Below are 13548 nucleotides of genomic sequence, written 5' to 3'. Positions count from 1 at the left end.
CGGAACGATGTTGTATCGAGACCAGAATCCCGTTAGGTTGACAGTCACACTGCCAAAGATAGGCAAAGGTACCCTCAAGAGGCGAATGGGAAATCACACCTTCGGGTATGGATGTTCAATGGCTCCCCACACGGCGAACCGCAAATTCCCACTCGAAATCCACGTTACACACACACACCAGGTTAAAGGCGGTATGCGTTGAAATGGTTGAGGCGAGGTGAAAAACCTGGAGCGATGCGAAATCAGGCGCGAGGCCAAATGGCCAACTGTCCGTTCTCGAGACGTAGCGGCATTCCAATGATTCTCTTCGGAATCAACCGCAAAACCTGTCACGCAGGTTTATCTGTCACAGCGATAACTACTCTGTCGCAGGAATCCCTTTCCCAGGAAACCCAAAGTTCACTTGTGACTCCCGTTCGCCAGCGTTTGCTCAAAACCTCAACGCAGCTCGGCTCCTTCTCCGACCTCACTCGCTCCGCCTCCTTTTCCTCTTCCTCTTCTTCTTCGTCTTCCGGTTCCCGATCCGGTTTCCGGTTTCTTTTAAAACGCTAACTTTTTTTTAACCTTTTGAAAACAGTTATCTCCAATTCACTTAAACGATAACAATAATAGTACATGCAACAAAAAATGTTTACAGTGGATGAGAACTACAATGACGGAAGTGACGAATCCGTAACACTTCCCCCCCTCAAGAAAGAAAGTTGGAACATAGTGAAAAATTTATTTGCATGCAAAAACTCCTAACAAACAAAAGTAAAACTCACCCCCAAATGATCAATTCACGTGAGCAACAATAATTAATATTCCCCAAAATAAAACAACAAAACTTCCAAACAACCTACAGGAATTTCCAAAGTTAGTTCACTCTGGATAAAGCATCAGCAACGACATTGTCCCTGCCCTTTACATGCTCAATTTCCAAGTTGAACTCCTGCAAAGCCAAACTTCATCTCATCAACCTCTGATTTTTATTTTTCATTTTTTGAATGAAGGTTAAGGGGTTGTGATCAGTGAAGACTTTTATAGGAAAGGTAGTAGTTCCTAGATACACCTCATAATGCTGAAGCGCTAGCAGGAGAGCAAGGGTCTCATTTTCCACAGTGGCATAAGTTGCCTGATGTTTGTTAAACTTTTTGGAATAGTAGCACACCGGGTGATCCACTCCATCCTCATCTTCCTGTAATAGAACTGCCCCAGCCCCCATATCACTTGCATCAATGGCCAACTTGAATGGTTCTTGACAATCCAGGGCTGCTAGGACAGGAGAGCTCATTAATATCGCTTTGACGTGGGCAAAGGCAGCTTGACATTTGTCATCCCAAACAAACTTGGTCTCTTTCCTCAGCAAATTCGTTAAAGGGGCTACCACATCAGAAAAATTCCTGCAGAACCGCCGGTACCAACCAGCCATACCCAAGAATCTCATAAGCTCCTTCTTCCCTTTTGGAACTTGGAAGTGATCAATGGCTTCTATCTTGGCTGTCACCGGTTGCACCTGACCCTGACCTACTACATGGCCTAGGAACACCACCTGTGCTTTTACGAACTCACTCTTAGATAAGTTGATGGTCAACCCTGCCTCGGTCAGTTTATTGAAAAATGCATGAATTTGTTTAATATGATCTTCCATGGTCATGGTGTGGATGATGACATCATCCAGATAAGCCTCCTCCCCCTCAAGGTCTGCAATGAGCTTATTGATCAGCCGTTGAAATGTAGCAGGCCCGTTTTTCAATCCAAAGGGAAGAACCTTGTACTGATACAACCCATTTGGTGTGACTAAAGCCGAGATTTCCTTGGCTCTATCAGTAAGAGGAATCTGCCAATACCATTTCAGCAAGTCAAATTTAGTTACAAATTTAGCTGGGCCTATTCTATCAATAGTCATCAATCCTTGGGATGGGATATGAGTCGGTCTTGGTCACTGCATTAACCCGTTTTGAATCCGTACAACAGCGAAAACTGCCATCGGGTTTTGGAACCAACACACATGGTGAGCTCCATTCACTGCTGCTTGGTTCGATGATGTCATTCTCCAACATATACTGAACCTCCTTCCGAAGATACTCCATCTTCACAGGGTTCATCCGATGGGGGTGTTGTTTCACAGGAGTGGCTTCCCCCACCTCAATATCATGATATACCAAGTCAGAACGACCAGGTACATCTGTGAACAAATGTGCAAACTCAAAAATTAGGCTGGATAGTTGTCCTTGTTGTTCCTTCGTCAAATGACCTAATTTCTCATCTAAATGACTCAACACTTCCGTGTTCGTCAATCTGGGACAAGCCTGGTCATCAAAGTTATCAAACTTCACACCGGCCTCAACCTCTGGATTCTCTTGCACCCCAACTACAGGCACGGCAGGTGAGACAGGAACCATTTTCCCCACAGGCTTCCTCTCATATTTCTTCAGTCGGTTGACATGACACAGCTGCCGCTTTTTCCGTCGGTCGGGAGTTGTCACCACGTAATCTGTTTCATTAACCCTCCTTTCGATTGCATAGGGACCAAAATATCTAGCCTGTAGTGGCTGACCTGGAACAGGAAGCAACACTAACACTCGGTCCTCAGGACTGAAATTTCTTCTCTGAGATTTCTTGTCATGTCTCACTTTCATTTTATCCTGTGTCACTTTCAAGTTTCTTCTTGCAACTTCACAAGCCTTTGCCAATCTGTGCCTAACCGTTGACATACTCTACCACTGTTGACTGTGACTCCTGTAGCCACTGTCCTTTCACCAATTTCAACGGTCTTCGCACTGCGTGTCCAAACACAAGTTCAAAAGGACTGAACCCCAATGACTCCTGAACGGATTCCCTCGTAGCAAACAACAATAAGGGTATTCCTTCATCCCAATCCTTGTCACATTCAAAACAATAAGTTCTGATCCATATTCTTCAATGTCTGGTGAAACCTTTCCAAGGCCCCTTGGCTCTCGGGATGGTAAGTACTTGATCTTACTTGCTCCACTCCCAACAGGTGTACCACTTGCTGAAAAAGTGTTGACATGAAATTGGAACCCTGATCAGACTGGATGACCTTCGGTAGGCCAACCAAAGTGAAAAAATTTAATCAAGGCCTTCGCAATAACTGCCGCAGTAATTTTTCTAAGAGGCACTGCCTCTTCGAACCTTGTGGAAGCGCACATGATGGTCAGCAAATACTGATGTCCAGCCTTAGTTTTATGTAAAGGGCCTACACAGTCAATAATCACTCAGCTGAATGGCTCTTCAAAAGCTGGAATTGGTTTTAAAGGTGCGGATGGGACTTTCTGATTAGGTTTTCCCACCAGCTGGCAAGAGTGGCAAGATTTATAGAACTCCGCCACATCACGTCGCAATCCTGGCCAGAAAAAATGTACCAATATTCTGTCACATGTCTTGTTCACTCCAAGGTGCCCGGCCAAAGGTGTCTCATGCGCCAAACTCAATATCTCCTTCCGGTACGGTGGTGGCACCACAATTTGGTAATGAACTTTCCACTCATCGTTTGCTGGCACCTCCGGTGGTCTCCATTTTCTCATGAGTATTTCCCCTTTCATGAAGTAACCAACAGGTATCTTCATAGCCTCTTCCTCTGTAACGGCTTTATCAATCAAACTCCGGATCTCCGAATCTCCGTGTTGTTCTTCAACAAGTCTCTTTCGGACCAGCACCGTTTGTTCAACCTCGTTCCCAGATGTCTCCGACGGACACTCCATTTCCTCTTTTGTTCCAGATGCCACCTTTTCCTTAAGTTCCTTGATGTCACTCCCTTTCCTATTACCTCTTTCAGAATTTTCCTCCAATTCCTCTAAGGAACCCAAATCCACATCGCCTTCCTTCTCCTTCTCTTCAGAGCGCTTCCTACCCATAGCACGAGTCACTGCATAGGATGGAAAGATACCCGGAATCTCCTGCTCTAACTGTGCGGTGTTATTTTCCATACTGGGCTTTTCAACCAACATCGGATTACCAGAAACTCGACCACCGGCCAAATCATTCCCGATAATAAAAGAGATTCCCTCTACAGGAAGAGTGGCTTCTAAACCTGAGGTGACCGGTCCTGACACCAAATCAGACTTTAAATGGATGACATGAAGAGGAGCTTTAACATAGTGTTACGTGCTCCTCCCCGACCCCCTGGTCACGGTGTACCTCCGAGCCCCGAAAGGAGTCACGGCAGAAAAATATTTTATCCTGTGTCAAAAATCAATGGTGAAACCACCAATTGCAAATAATACAAACACCAATAATACAAACAAATATTGTATTAAAATCACACAAGAATAACAGTACAACAATAATAGGAATCAAGAGTACAATCAATATATCTCCGATGATGGTACCATCATCTGGCATGCATAAGGTAACTCACTGTGCTCCAAGTGAGTGGAAAAGAACATGTCTCTATATTCCCGTCTTCGAGCTCAGAGTTGATCCCCTCCAGTGATCAACGGAACGACGTCGAATCAAGACCAGAATCTCGTTCAGATGACAGGCGCAGTCACGCCGCCCAAAACGGCAGAAAGGCGCACGCGGCGAAAGCGGAGAAAATGGTCACGTGGTTAAAGCGGCACAAAGGCGCACTCACGGCGACTTGGAAATCCAAAGGCGCCCACCAGGTATGAACTTTCACTGTTCACAGTCGGCGAGCCGCAAAGTAATCGTCAAAAGCCTTGGTGCACACACACACCACAGATGCGTCTGAAAGCGGTGGAAACGGCTGACGAAGCAAGGAAAGTTTGCTCGAAGCGAGCGAGTCAAAATGGCCGACGGCTCGTTCTCGAGTCGCCACGATCCAGCGATGATTCTTCGGAATCTAATGCCAAACCTGACACGCAGGATGATCCGTCACAGCGATAACAACTTTATCGCAGGAATTCCTTTTTCCCAGGAAACCCAAAGTGCGTGACTCTTGCTCGACAACGTTCGATCCAAACCGCAAAGCAACCAGCTTCTTCTCCGACTCTTTCGCTCCGCCTTCTTTTTCTCTCCTTCCGCTTCGTCGTCGTCCGGTTCCGGTTTGATTTAAAACATTTACCTTTTTACCTTTTGACAACAATAACCGTCATTTCCCTTAAACCACAATAATAATAATACATGGAACCAGAAATGTTTCAAGTGGATGAAAACCACAACAATGGAAGTGATGAATCCGTAACAATAGCCACCAACCCCCTGTAAAAGAACACTAACACCAGTTGCCGTCTTCTCTGACAATGGCAAAATGTCCTCAAGCATCAAAGATTGATGTGCTCCTGTGTCCCTTAACACCCTAACAGGTCTCTGCTTCGTTAAGTCTCCATCCAGTGACACAAATCCCTCTGAAATAAAAGGTTTCTAACCCTCTTGGATAAGGTCGTTCTGTGATGCCGTAACTTTGGCATGGGAACCTTCACACAGCACTGTCCTCCAAGGACGATTTCTTGCATTGGCCAATGCATTCGGAGTTGTACTAGTCTGACTCCGCTCCTGATTTTTCCTTTTCAGGGCGTAAAATTGGGACATCAAATGCCCAGGTTTCTTGCAAAAAGCGCAAGTAGGCCCGGAGGAAAAACTCATGGTCTGCCTCGGGCCCCCCGGTAGATAAGTCTGTCTTGGAACTGTAGTCTTCTGACCCCTAAAAGTCGCGGTATCAGATTTGTCCCCATAGAACTCTCGAGGCCACCTCCATGAAAATTTGTTCTCCGAACCTGATTTTCCGTAACTCCCCTGGCTAACTCTAGGCGGGAAGTTAGGTTTGTGGAACCCCATCCTGTGTGTCAAGGCATAATCATCTGCCACTGTTGCTGCCTCATACAACTCTGGTACTTTCTTCTCATCCAGATGTACTTTAATGTCCACGTGGACACACTGTTTGAATTCCTCCACCAAGATCAATTGTCGTAACAGGTTGAAGTCTTTCCCAATCTCCTTCGAGTCACACCACCTATCAAACATGGTTTCCTTCATTCTGGCAAACTCCCCATGGGTCTCACTCTCCCTCTTCCTGGCATTCCTGAATTTTTGCCGGAAAGCTTCAGGGACCAATTCATAGGCTTTGAGAATGGCTTTCTTCACTATCTCATAATCTGCACATTGGTCAATCGGTAAAGCCGAATAGATATCTTGAGCTTTACCCACCAGAACACTTTGCACTAACATAGTCCAGGACCCCACAGGCCATTTTAGCATTTGAGCCACCATCTCAAAATGTAAAAAAAAACTTGGCTGCATCCTTTTCATTGAAGGGCGGAACCAGCCTCACATGCCGACCAACATCCCAAGAGTTCTCACTAGTTGTCGAACTAGCCGGCATGGATACTACCTCTCTCCGTTCTCCCAATAATTCCAGCTCCTTGTGTTTAAGTTCCTTCTGATACTCCATGTCCCGTTCCTTTAACTCCCTTTTGGCTCTCCTTTCCTCTGCTCTTTCCTCTGCTCTTCTTTCTTCTTCAGCTCTCCTTTCCTCTGCTCTTCTCTCCTCGAGTTCTCGTTCCTGTTCTGCTCTTTCCTTTGCTCTTCTTTCCTCGGCTTTCCATTTCAACTCTTTTAACCTTTCCTGGCTCTGCAGTTACATCTCCATTTTCCGGAGCTCCACATTTCCTTTCTCCTCGGGTAACCAATCCAAGGCTACCTCTTCCCATGTTCCTTGTCCCACTAGAGACTCCACCACCAATGTCCGAAACTCTGTTTTCTTCATACTAACTCGGACCTCCAAGTTAAAATATTTGGCCAATATCATGAGTTCCGATCTTTTTAACACCTGGAACTGCCTCATTAGGGGACGCCGCAAACTTTTCTGCGTCAAACACCATGGTGACTATCAGGTAGCACCTGTTAACCTTCACACGAAAAAAAAATCCAATTTTTAAAAAAAATTGGGAATGCTAGAAATTCCAAATTTGGGAATTTTGGGAATGTTAGGGAATTCTATCCTGGACGAGCCCCCAATTTCTGTTACGTGCTCCTCCCCAAACCCCGGTCACGGTGTACCTCCGAGCCCCGATAGGAGTCACGGCAGAAAGATGTGTTATTCTGTGTGTCAAAGATTAATGGTGAAACCACACCAATTGTTACCAACAAACAAGTATTGTATGAAGGTCACACAAGAATAACAGTACAATAATAATATTAATCAATTGTACAACCAATATATCATTCCTATGATGGTACCATCAGTTTCGTACAATATAAATCGCTGTACTCCAAGTGAGCGAAAATAACATTCCCAATGTCTCTGTCCCAGCTTCAAACAAAGGTTGATCCACGCTCCAGTGATCGTCAGAACGATGTTGTATCGAAACCAGCATCCCGTTCGGTTGACAGTCACACTGCCAAAGATAGGCAAAGGTACCCTCAAGAGGCGACTGGGAAATCACACCTTCGGGTATGGATGTTCAACGGCTCCCCACATGGTGAACCGCAAATTCCCACTCAAAATGCACGTTACACACACACCAGGTTAACGGCTGCATGCGTTGAAATCGTTGGAAGCGAGGTGAAAAACCTGGAGCGATGCGAAATCAGGCTCGAGGCTAAATGCCAACGGTCTGTTCTCGAGACGTAACGACATTCCAATGATTCTCTTCGGAATCGACCGCAAAACCTGTCACGCAGGTTTAGCTGTCAAAGCGATAACAACTCTGTCGCAGGAATCCCTTTCCCAGGAAACCCAAAGTTCACTTGTGACTCCCGTTCGCCAGCGTTTGCTCAAAACCTCAACGCAGCTCGGCTCCTTCTCCGACCTCACTCGCTCCGCCTCCTTTTCCTCTTCCTCTTCCTCTTCTTCTTCGTCTTCCGGTTCCTGATCCGGTTTCTGGTTTCTTTTAAAACACTAACTTTTTTTAACTTTTGAAAACAGCTATTTCCAATTCACTTAAACGATAACAATAATATTACATGCATCCAAAAATGTTTACAGTGGATGAGAACCACAACAACGGAAGTGACGAATCCGTAACACTGGTTCTTGGATATTTTGCCTGGTTCTTGGATATTTTGCCTGGTTCTTGGATATTTTGCCTTGTTCTTGGATATTTTGCCTTGTTCTTGGATATTTTGCCTTGTTCTTGGATATTTTGCCTGGTTCTTGGATATTTTGCCTGCTTCTTGGATATTTTGCCTGGTTCTTGGATATTTTGCCTCTTCTTGGATATTTTGCCTGGTTCCTGGATATTTTGCCTGGTTCTTGGATATTTTGCCTGGCTCTTGGATATTTTGCCAGGTTCTTGGATATTTTGCCAGGTTCTTGGATATTTTGCCTGTTCTTGGATATTTTTCCTGGTTGTTGGATATTTTGCCTGGCTCTTGGATATTTTGCCAGGTTCTTGGATATTTTGCCTGGTTCTTGGATATTTTGCCAGGTTCTTGGATATTTTGCCTTTTCTTGGATATTTTGCCAGGTTCTTGGATATTTTGCCTTGTTCTTGGATATTTTGCCTGGTTCTTGGATATTTTGCCTGGTTCTTGGATATTTTGCCTGGTTCTTGGATATTTTGCCTGGTTCTTGGATATTTTGCCTGGTTCTTGGATATTTTGCCTGGTTCTTGGATATTTTGCAAGTTTTTCCCTTTTTAGTCCCCTACCGGTGTACACCGGAGGCGACTATAGGTTTGCACGCCGTCCCTCCGTCTGTCAGTCCATCACGCAAAGAACAGTTTTCCAGACTTTTTTTCTAAACGCTTAATGCTAATGATTTCAAACTTGGCACATGGTTTCCTCATGATAAGTTACAGGTCAAGTTCGAACTTCACGACGTTTCGATCATTTTTAACAAAGTTATGGCACTTTGAACTTTGGTAATTCTGATGATCCTTAACTCAGTGCCATTTTAAGTTTTAATTTCCTTTAAAAACCAATTTCTCTGCAATAATAGGACCGATTGAGATGAAATTTTCACCATATGATGGACTCGGTCTGTAGAATATTTTAATGGTAATTATGACGTCACAGGTCCCGTGGTTCGGTCGCCATATTGTTTTTCGTGAAAACACCTTTTTCTCTGCAACGGCTGAACAGATCGAGGCCAAACTTTACAGGCAAAATCGCATACCCAAACAAAAACAAACAAACAAAAAAGTCAGCAAGCATGACGTCATGCGTCACATGGTTTCAGAGTTATGACGTTTTTAAGCATGAACCTTTAAAACCGAGCTCCTCCCTCATTTTTGATCCAATCGAGGGGAAACTTCACACATCTGTTCAGCACTAAAATGTCCTTTTGGAATTTGCGATAGGGCACGTGGTTTGGCAGATACCGTTAATTAAACGAAAATATTTTTAAAAATGGATATCTCTTGTTTATTCTAGTTCTCCTCAAGCCGCACCGCGCGTCCTCAGCCTCGTCTCACGAACGTCAACAGCACGACACAGCGCGCGCTTTCCGGAGGGGTGGAACCAAGCTGAGTAACATATATATACACATCGATCATTGATCGTGAACCGAAAAATATAATAAATTACTGATGGTTTCAGAGTTATGACGTTTTTAAGCATCAACCTTTAAAACCGAGCCCCTCCCTCATTTTTGATCCAATCGAGGGGAAACTTCACAAATCTGTTCAGCATGTCAGTCTACTAAAATGGTCATTTTAGAATTTGCTATAGGGCATGTGGTTTGGCAGATATCGTTAATTAACCGAAAATATTTAATTAATGGATATCTCTTGAATCGCTTGTACCTCAGACCGTGAGTTGGTAATAATTTATATAATTCACACAGTGCAATACGTGCAGGCCGCTCCACGGAGCGACCTTGCGGGCTTATCAACGAGGCGAGGTGTGACACACGTGTCTCAGCATACCTCAGATCAAGTTTGAAAACCAGCATCAACCGTGCATAAATTTGCATATTCGATCATTTTTGACAAAGTTATGGCACTTTGAACTTTGGGAGGGGACATGTATTGCAGCGCAATACTCAGAATGCTTGTTTAATATGGTCATTCTTTTTTGTGTGTCTTCATATTGTATGTGGCTCAAAATCGTTACTTCGGACAAGAGGAACAAGCATTCTGAGTATTGTGCTGCAATACATGTCCTCTACCGGCATTTGGTAGCACTGTCATAGGAGCAGTATTATGACTTACCGCACTCCAAATTATAGTCCGGAAAACTGTTGGGGAAATTCCCAAAGTTCAAAGTGCCATAACTTTGTCAAAAACGATCGAAACGTCGTGAAGTTCGAACTTGATCTGTAACTTATCACGAGGAAACCATGTACCAAGTTTGAAATCATTAGCATGAAGACTGAAGAGTTTAGATAAAAAGTCCAGAAAGCTGTTCTTTGTGTGATGGACTGACGGACTGACGGACTGACGGACTGACAGACCAACAGACTGACAGACGGAGGGACGGGGTGCAAACCTATAGTCCCCTACGGTGTACACCGGTAGGGGACTAATAACATAGAACAACAACTATAACAGCAATCCCTGGACTGGTTCCAGAGGCACATCTCGTGGAATTGCACGATTTACTGCCCTTTATTAGTCCCTACCGATGTACACCGGAGGGGACTATAGGTTTGCACTCCGTCCCTCCGTCTGTCAGTCTGTCCGTCTGTCAGTCCGTCACGCAAAGAACAGCTTTCCGGACTTTTTTTCTAAACGCTTAAAGCTAATGATTTCAAACTTGGTACATGGTCTCCTCGTGATAAGTTACAGATCAAGTTCGAACTTCACTACGTTTCGATCATTTTTGACAAAGTTATGGCACTTTGAACTTTGTTAATTCTGATAATTCTGATGATCCTTAACTCAGTGCCATTTTAAGTTTTAATTTCCTTTAAAAACCAATTTCTCTGCAATAATCGGACCGATTGAGATCAAATTTTCACCGTAGGGGGGACTTGGTCTGTAGAATATTTTAATGTTAATTATGACGTCACAGGTCACGTGGTTCGGCCGCCATATTGTTTTTCGTGAAAACACGAAAACCCCATTTTCTCTGCAACAGCTGAACAGATCGAGGCCAAACTTTGCAGGCAGAATCGCATACCCATGATGAACAAGCGTTATGCCTCGATCCCCCGTCGGGGAAGTGATGTGAGTTGACAAAGTGGAAGATGCAGAAAACATGCTATGATATGATATTTTGCTCACGAGGTTCAGACATACATGGAGGCGGCCATCTTGGATTTTGACGTGGCGACCCAATTTTCTATAGCGTTCTTCCTTCTGCGTAGATACACCCACACACCAGATTAGAAGTTGGTACTTCGCTTATTTTTCAAGATATTCCGCTCACCAGGTTCAGACGTACATGGCGGCGGCCATCTTGGATTTTGACGTGGCAACCCAATTTTCAATAGCGTTCTTCCTTGTGCCTAGATACACCCAAACACCAGATTAGAAGTTGGTACTTCGCTTATTTTTCAGGATATTCATCTCACAATGTTCAGACATATATATGGTGGCGGCCATCTTGGATTTTGACGTGGCGACCCAATTTACAATAGCGTACTTCCTTATGCCGAGATACACCCACACACCAAATTAGAAGTTGGTACTTCGCTTATTTTTCAGGATATTCATCTCACAATGTTCAGACATATATGGCGGCGGCCATCTTGGATTTTGACGTGGCGACCCAATTTTAATCAGCCTTCTTGCTTGTGCCTAGATACACCCACACACCAGATTAGAAGTTGGTACTTCGCTTATTTTTTCAAGATATTCATCTCACAAGGTTCAGACATACATGGCGGCGGTCATCTTGGATTTTGACGTGGCGACCCAATTTTAAACAGCGTTCTTCCTTGTGCCTAGATACACCCACACACCAGATTAGAAGTTGGTACTTCGCTTATTTTTCAAGATATTCAGCTCACAAAGTTCAGACATACACGGCATCAGACATACATGGCGGCGGCCATCTTGGATTTTGACGTGGGTTGCACCCATACACCAAATTCGAATGCGGTCCTTCACTTACGCACGCACGCACGCAAGCCCGGAAGGACGGACGGACGGACACACGGACGGAGGGGAAAACCATAGTCCCCCTTTCGCTCCGCTGTGCGACGGGGGAGAACAAAAAAGTCAGCGAGCATGACGTCATGCGTCACATGGTTTCAGAGTTATGATGTTTTTAAGCATGAGCCTTTACAACCGAGCTCCTCCCTCATTTTTGATCCAATCGAGGGGAAACTTCACAGATCTGTTCTGCATGTCAGTCTACTAAAATGGCCTTTTGGAATTTGTGATCGGGCACGTGGTTTGGCAGATATCGTTAATTAAACGAAAATATTTTAAACAATGGATATCTCTTGAATCGCTAGTACCTCAGACCGTGAGTTGGTAATAATTTATATAATTCACACAGTGCAATACGTGCAGGCCGCTCCACGGAGCGACCTTGCGGGCTCATCAACGAGGCGAGGCGTGACACACGTGTCTCAGCATACCTCAGATCAAGTTTGAAAACCAGCATCAACCGTGCATAAATTTGCATATTCGATCATTTTTGACAAAGTTATGGCACTTTGAACTTTGGGAGGGGACATGTATTGCAGCGCAATACTCAGAAAGCTTGTTTTATATCGAAGAGCATACTTTTTCAGAACGAGCACGTTGTAGTTGCTAATTAGGAATCTCGTTTTTATAATCACGAGCAAGTTTATTGTGCCTGCACAGGACTCCAAACAGAGTCGGGATGGGGGCAGCAAAAATGCAAATGGTGTCTTCTGTCATTGAGCCAGCAAGTTGGGAGAAACGATTCACATTTGATGCCACATGTGATGAAATGTAAAGGCTCTGATGGTACTCCATTTGAAACTTTGTTCGATTATATTGTAGCTTTTTGATGCCTCGGGTCTGTAATAAAAATTGTGTTGGCGTCAAAGCCAGTGACCAATATTGCAAATTAATAGTAAGATAAGCTAATTAACGTGCACTTCCAAGAAGGAAAAAAGCCCCCGCTCCTTGACTGTTTCAGCACTGGATTGTTTTTGACAGAGCTCATTCATCGACTATTTGTGGGCCTATCTTGCCTTGGCGGACACTTAAATAACAGCATTCGAACACTTGCAAGAGCATTTTATTTTTGATGAGAAGCGTTAAAATTATGCAATTTTTTTTTTTCAAATTTGAGAAATGACAGCTGTAACGATCTTTGCACTTTTTGCTTGAGGAAACAAAATTGGCAATCCTTTTGTTTTGTTCATTTTGACAATAGTGAATGCCAGCGGAAGCCATATACATTTATTTAAATATATTTACACACACACTCTCTGTCTCTCTCTCTGTCTCTCTGTCTCTCTGTCTCTCTCTCTCTCTCTCTCTCTCTCTCTGTCTCTCTCTCTGTCTCTCTCTCTGTCTCTCTCTCTCTCTCTCTCTGTCTCTCTCTCTGTCTCTCTCTCTGTCTCTCTCTCTCTCTCTCTCTCTCTCTCTCTCTCTCTCTCTCTCTCTCTCTCTCTCTGTCTCTCTCTCTGTCTCTCTCTCTCTCTCTCTGTCTCTCTCTCTGTCTCTCTCTCTCTCTCTCTCTCTCTCTGTCTCTCTCTCTCTGTCTCTCTGTCTCTCTCTCTGTCTCTCTCTCTGTCTCTCTCTGTCTCTCTGTCTCTCTCTCTCTCTGTCTCTCTCT

The 13548-nt window shown here is 44.3% G+C and overlaps 1 protein-coding gene across 1 annotated transcript in view; it reads left to right on the top strand.

The window, feature by feature from the left end:
* Positions 1-13548, top strand: part of LOC137431149 (POU domain, class 2, transcription factor 1) — a 235343-nt gene that overhangs the window by 55804 nt on the left and 165991 nt on the right. The window lies entirely within an intron of this gene.

This window comes from Myxine glutinosa, chromosome 1 (assembly GCF_964187855.1).
Source record: "Myxine glutinosa chromosome 1, kmMyxGlut1.1, whole genome shotgun sequence".
In the NCBI taxonomy this organism is placed as follows: Eukaryota; Metazoa; Chordata; class Myxini; order Myxiniformes; family Myxinidae; genus Myxine; species Myxine glutinosa.
Note: the sequence above shows the minus strand (reverse complement) of the source record. Positions and strands in the feature narration are given on the sequence as shown.